Genomic DNA, 7,427 nt, shown 5'->3' with positions numbered 1-7,427 from the left:
AGAGGGCCTGTCAACAAATGTGTGGAATGAGAGGGATATCCATCATGTTGGTACCACACTGACTGCCTTATGTTCAGTGGGGTGTCTCCCAATAAATGCAGCAGCAGTATATCTTAGGAACACACATTACTTGAATGTATTTAGAATTCCATCAACAACACAGAGACTAGTGCTGAGGGTTTTGGAAAACATGCACCAAATATTGAAAGACCAGAGCATTCATTGAGTCAGATGATTAGTGCATATTGTGAAGGCAGACTTGTGTATGGTTGGTAAATGATGCTTCTTCATTAAACAAAGTTTTGCTTAGATATGCCACCACACTTCGCACTTTTTGTATATGACATTCAGAGGTCTGTAATCAAATTTAGATACTGACTGCCATGAAGCTGTAGATGTGGTGAAATTTGAAGAAGATGAAATATGACAGAATGCAGTGTTTGCAGAACTCTCATTTGATTGATACCTCTCATACTTCCAAACTACAAGTTAGTGACATTTACATAGTGTGTTATCCTTTAAAATGTTAGTTTAATATCTTTCATCAGTTGCTCTTCTTTTCCATTGGCGTATTTTATTCTCCACACTTCAAGTTTCTGGAACTTTATTTATAACATTTACAAAGACATAGTCTGACTGCTTGGCACAATCTAGAGACTCTTCAGTGTACAACTGCACCACATCTCTAGCAGTTTCACAACATTCATCATAAACAATGCTCAATGCACACTGTGAATGTCTCAATAGATTTACAAGCAAGTTGTCTGATTGTTACAACAGCAGAACACAGACTGGTGGGCTTTATTTACTCAGGTAAACACAAGAACCATATGTGAGTTTTGTGTTTGCTCACAGTCAGTATAACAGGGCAGATGTTGATGGAACCTCTTCTCCTGGTGGTGATACAGTGGTTTGCAGTGCTGTTATTTTGATAATATTTGATCAAGTCCCATACATGCTGTCATTGAAGTTCTCTTAGAAGCTTCTTTTAAGTGTCACAGAAAAAAAGTATATGCTTCCATCAGAACAGATCAACATCAATGTCATAATTTGGAGACTATAAGTGATGAATACTACTTGTAAATATCAGGAAATTTGCCTTATTGTCCACTACAACTAGGCACAACCTGCACTCACACAAAAGTCATACTTGCTCAGTTTTACAGCAAAGCATGCTTTAGTAAATGTATCAGATAAGGCAGGATCAAGGATGTGCAAACATATTTTTCCTCAAAGAGAATGGAATTAAAATTATAGAGGTACCTGTAATAAATTATTAAGACAGAAAGTCAGAAATCCTCATTAATAACAACACTAATTAGGTGATGCAAGTTGTGATGGCAAAGTGAGAAACTTTACTTAATATGTAGAAAACTTTTTAGAGAAATAAAAATAGAAGGTACAGCCAGATGCATTACAATTTACAAACTGAGTGGTATGGTAAAACAACATTTATAAGCTTTTTCCAATCCACGATGGTGCACTGCAGCAAACACTGGTAAGAATATCTGTTTTTTTCATGTTTATAGACATTGATAGTACAAACTCTTACTTGTTTAATAAATAATGAGAATGAAAAAGAATCTGTTTATAAAAATTATTATCCAGCATAAAGAAGAGAATTAACTGGTATTACCAATGAAGATTTCTAATTTAGGACAAGTGCTATAAGAACTTCGATAAGGTACATGAGGGCGACTCTTAGTTCACTTCCTTAGATTATTGCCCATTCATTCAAAATTGCTTATCTTACATGAAAGGTATATTAGAAATATGCACATGTAACTGATAACAAGGTCAGCAGAAATGGAGCAACTGCTAACACTGGATGAATAACAAAGAAAATGCTGGGTTATTAGAATGACAGAGAAACACAGCTAAAAATGAATTGAAGTCAAATTTACATACATACAAAATATTTTGACTGCATCTTTCACTCATTCACTTTTATGTGTGTAAAAGTTATTCACACTTGTAATCTATGCCTTGTACATGAAATTCATAAATAACTAGGAAGGAAAACAGTGATGACCGCATGCAAAAATAGTTACAGTCAGACTAGATACGTAATTTCTCAGTGTTGTCAGTTCATTCTTTCCAACCAATCAGAAACAAAAGCTCAATCAAGTGGATTGGAAGAGCTGTGATGAGGTTTGACAACAGAAGTCTATGATGTATTATATGGAGTTTGAATTAGATTTCTGTTATTCTGTGCATTATTCCTATTACATATAGCTGCTCAATGGCAACTTATTATTTGTTTAAGGTAGTGTAAATTTCTGTTGTTCTTGATATTTATATCCTACTGACACAATGTTTGAAAGAATAAATTTCATTGTCCATCTGAACATCAGAAAATGTGTTCATTATCTGCTGAGCCTTCAGGCAGCAGAATTACCACTGATGATTTTTCTTGTTCACTTCCTAGCACCCATGCTGGCATAGTATTGAAGTGTTTTTTATGGGCCTGTTCCTAAGATGTAACAGTTGCAGCACTTCCGGTCATACATAAATCTCAGCATTTGAGACACCTGTAAGATAAGTAAATTTTAATAATGAATTTGAGCTGGTAATGTAGCAGATCAAGCAATTAAACAATTAGAGAACACTTTAAATTTGTGAGAGAGCACATTAACTAGATTTTATACAAAAAATTGAAGTTTATTGCTGCTATGGCTTGAAAGTCAATACCTGTATATCAGACTATAATGACTATTTGAAACTAGATATTGAAACATTGCAAAATTGAACTTTTAGCAAAGTATGCTGTTGGGAAAAGTGGTCATGTCTGTTGGGCCATGGGCATGGTGTCGAAGAGCACCAAGAGTTTCTGTAAACTATTGTTGATTTGAACATGTTACAGTCAATGTGTAAAAAATATGAAGACAATTGATAAGTATCAGACAACAAAAATATAACACCAATGCATGTTACAGTGTAAATAATTAATATTCTACAAAGCTCCCAATCAGGAGATTAAATGAGTAAAAAGTTCATGTAAAAAACTTCCCCTTATTAATTAAAACACAATGAATAATATTAGTTCTGGTTGTGAATGTTATATATGAACTACACTAAAGAGACCTATCAAATCACATAGTTACTAATTGAAACTCAGAGAGACCAAATCACACTAGTTAAACAGCTATGAGCATACTGAGTACCAAACAATGATTAATATGATAGTATATGATAAATAATAACTATAGCCCACATGTTTATAATGTAAATCACTATTATGGGATACTGTTCCTGACGAAGTACTAAAGGTTTTTGAATTGGATGCATTTTAGTATGGTTCTTATAACATCAAAAAAAGCTGATTAGAAAGTACAGTTGTCTCATATGGCACACTGTCGTTATCTGTCTGATTATTAAGTTATTTGATACACTGAATGTATACATCTCATCTGAAAGCACATTTTAATAATTAATGGATCTCAGTGAACACTGAAATAATCATCCACTGTCTTTATCAGCACCACAGTGCACACACACACATCACATGATTGTAAATCATATCTTACAATAGAATAATAGAATATCTTTGAATACAATTTTTAAAATATTTACCTGTGATTTGAATAATAAGATTGGAATGTTCAAGAGGGAGCTGGTCTTAGGTGCACAAGAAGAGTTGCTAGAAGCCCCCTGGATGGTTCTGGCCAGGATTTTGGATGTAAGAGAAATGTTGAAGCTGCCCCAGACCATGAAATAAATTTCCAGCCAGGAGATATAAATTCCCTCTTTTCAAATAATATCTTGATAACAATTTAGTGAAATTGCCACAAAGAACTTAGTAATTTATTTTCATGTTCCATGGATCATTTGCACAATAAATATTAATAGTATGGACTGAGTCATTTTACATTTACACTGCAAATTAATTTTGTAAATATGTAAACATGCTGAACATTTTTAAGTTGTTTTATTTTTATTTATTTATTTTCAATTTTTATTGCTTATAAATTCTTACCAAACATCTTTTACACATTATAGTAACAGCAATTCTTCTATAGAATAAAAGGAACTGTCAAGGAGAAACTTCTTCAGTTTGTTTTCACATTTTACTTTGCTGTTTGTCAGACATTTTATATCACTTTGTAATTTATCAAAAATTTTACTTGTGGCAATGTGCACCCCTTTTGTGCTAAAGACAACATTAATGTGGAGAATGAAAGTAATTTTTTTTCTTCAGGTATTGCTGTTATGCACATCATAATTCCTTTTGAACTGCAGTGGATTATTTACAACAAACGTCATGAGGGAATAAACACACTGTGACGCAATAGTCAGGACACCCTACACCTTAAACAGATATCTACAAATGTATCAGCTTACTGTTTTGTCTCTCTCCAAGATTTGCAACGATTCTGAGTGCAAATAAGGCTGAACTATGTTGTTTCAGGCGTTTTCCAAAAGTGCTTTTTCCAGTTTAAATTCACATCAGTGTGCGCACCTAACAATTTTTACTTTCCTCCTTGACTATCATGAGTTACACTTATTGGTGCAGTACCCCTAGATATGCAGAAATGAATAGGTTCTGTTTTTGTTTTAAAATGGAGGATGAGACCAATTGCAGGAAACCAGTCAATGGTATGTTTAAGAAGCTTGTTTACCATTTCTTCTGATTCTGCATGTATGCTTGGATTGAGTACAATACTAGAGACATCTGCAAAAGGAACTAATTCTGCTTGTTGTAAAACAGATGGAAAATAATTTAAATAGATGAGGAATGGTAGTAGATATAAGACTGAGGCTTGGGAAACTTAGTTTTCTACATCTTTCACTCTTGATCTGTCTATTTTTGCCTTCACACTCCCACATATATCAGAAACAATGCACTTAGGTTTTTGCTCTTATTAACTCATGTATGATGTTCTGGCAGTAATCTCTGTCTTGTATATTACCGTATCTTCCACCTTTCAGCTCTCAAGTTTTCAGATCTCATGCATTATAGTCCCCAACAATCAGTCTTACCTTCTCATTCCATCCAGCAAGTCTCTCCTGACCTGGGGTTCTGGGTGACTTTTCCAAATTCTACCCATTTCCTATACCTCACAAGTCCTCTTCCTTCACTCCTTCTCCTTACCTTTCAGCCCTTCTGTCAGAAGAAGAAGCCAAAGCTTGCATATCTATACCTTATTCACATGTGTTTCTGCCATTTGGTGAGTTCATTTTTTTAACTGTCCAGTTACATTATATGAGAATATTGTGATTCACACAGTCGAATGCCTTAGAAAGGCTACAGGAAATTCAAATTGGCACTATTTTGTTGATTAATTCTTGTAATATTTGCCGATTGAACTTGTAAATGGCATTCTCAGGAGAGCAACTATTCTGAAATCCAAACTGTGATTTGCAGAGGATATCACAATTGATCAAGTGAGATGCTATTCTATAATTTATCACCCTCCCAAAAAATTTGAAAAATGATGTCAGTAGTGAAATAATTAAGTAGTTATTGACATCTGTTCTAACACCTTTCTTAAAGAGGGGTTCAATAAGGGCATATTTCAGTCTCTTTGGAAAGATGCCTTGAGTTAGTGATGCATTACAAATTTGAGACATGGGAACAAATCTTTAGTCCTCTACTGGGAACACCATCAAATCCAGATGAGCTTTAATTTTTAGAGGATACATGATTTTCTTAGTTGTTTTTTCAGCATACTGCTGTGATTTTTCTCTTGTACCGTTTGTCCTTATACTTTCTGCTATATATAAGAAATGATTATTAAAAGTATTTTGTATCTGTGACTCATCATTTATAGCCTTTCCATTCAGCTCAATAGTGATGTTATCCTGTTCTGTTGCTGGTTGCCCTGTTTCTCATTTCACTATATTCTATATAGCCTTGCATCTGTTGTTGGAATCATTGATTTGTGACATTTTAAAGATGTTCCTTGATTTTTAGTAAGTTTTCTTAGTAACTTTGAGACATTTTTGCAGTGTGCAACTACTACAGGATGTCTTCTTGTTTTCACCAATAGATATACATCTCATTTCTTTCACAAGATACTTTACTCCCTCTAGTGACCCATGGTGTCATACATGAGTGTTTAATGTCCTCCCTGATTAGCTTATGTAGAAACCTATTTTCAAATAATAATATGAATTTGCCATGGGGTAGATTAAATTTTATGTTGAAATTTGGTTAATTATAAATGTTATTCCAGGTTATCTCTTTAAACAATGGTTGAAAATATTTGTCCTGGAGTAATTAATTATTCTGATTTCCACTGAGGAGTATCTATATTGTAAGGCAATGTCTTATTTGTCCTCACTGACTTTGCTTTGGTATCAGCGAGATCATTTTTTAGTGGGTTAACAATTATTTTCTTACTTTGAGTGTCACCAAAGAAAATATCATCAGTTAGGGTTCTTCTGTCTTTATTCACCTGTATTGGAAAGTTAATTACTGAGATCAGATTGTAGAATTCAAATAAGATATCCACATCAATTTTTTAAAAATCAAAATCCCTTAGTAAATCTACACTGGTGTCACCACAGACTATTAATGCTTGCTAACTGACAGTATAGCAAGGAATGGAGACTCCTCATAAACAGTTCAAAATTTTCCAGTGGGGATCTATATACAGTTGCAATTAAAAGTGATCTATTTTCAGTATTAATTCACAAGCACACACCTCTGCTTGCTGATGACACAAAATCTACTTGTGTCAATGTTTTTGAAGTTGTCTTCTGCATTAATATAAATAACTTGCAATGGACAAATAACAATGCCAACCGGTGGCAAACATTTGCTTAATACATTTAGCTAGGTTTTGACACTTCTAAGGATGTCTGCATCAGAATGAAAATTTAAAAGCTGTGAAGTTACTTTGCAAGAAGGCAATAATCAAAATTTGGGGCAGACATTCTCAAGTAAAAAATTAAAAATTAAAAACATTACAGCCTTTGATGTGTACACCTATATTTTATGGAAGTAGCTGCTTCTGCAGTATGAAATCCTCCCCACTCCACCAAGAGTGTCTTTCCGCCGTCCACCTAACCTTCGTAACCTCTTGGTTCATCCCTATGAAATCCCCAAACCACCTCCCCTACCCTCTGGCTCCTACCCTTGCAACCGCCCCCGGTGTAAAACCTGTCCTATGCACCCTCCCACCACCACCTACTCCAGTCCTGTAACCCGGAAGGTGTACACGATCAAAGGGAGAGCCACATGTGAAAGCACCCACGTGATTTACCAACTGACCTGCCTGCACTGTGATGACCAGCAACAAACTGTCCATTCGCATGAATGGACACAGGCAGACAGTGTTTGTTGGTAATGAGGATCACCCTGTGGCTAAACATGCCTTGATGCACAGCCAGCACATCTTGGCACAGTGTTACACCGTCCGAGTTATCTGGATACTTCCCACCAACACCAACCTATCCGATCTCCGGAGATGGGAACTCGCCCT

The 7,427-nt window shown here is 35.0% G+C and overlaps 1 long non-coding RNA gene across 1 annotated transcript in view; it reads right to left on the bottom strand.

The window, feature by feature from the left end:
* Positions 1 to 1,850: 1,850 nt before the first annotated feature.
* LOC126335239 (uncharacterized) overlaps positions 1,851 to 7,427 on the bottom strand; it is a 36,376-nt gene continuing 30,799 nt past the window's right edge. The window contains exon 3 of the long non-coding RNA XR_007564833.1: positions 1,851 to 2,531. This is a non-coding gene — a long non-coding RNA (uncharacterized LOC126335239). The remainder of the gene's footprint in view (positions 2,532 to 7,427) is intronic.

The sequence above is a fragment of the Schistocerca gregaria genome, chromosome 2, assembly GCF_023897955.1.
Source record: "Schistocerca gregaria isolate iqSchGreg1 chromosome 2, iqSchGreg1.2, whole genome shotgun sequence".
NCBI classification, from domain to species: Eukaryota; Metazoa; Arthropoda; class Insecta; order Orthoptera; family Acrididae; genus Schistocerca; species Schistocerca gregaria.
Note: the sequence above shows the minus strand (reverse complement) of the source record. Positions and strands in the feature narration are given on the sequence as shown.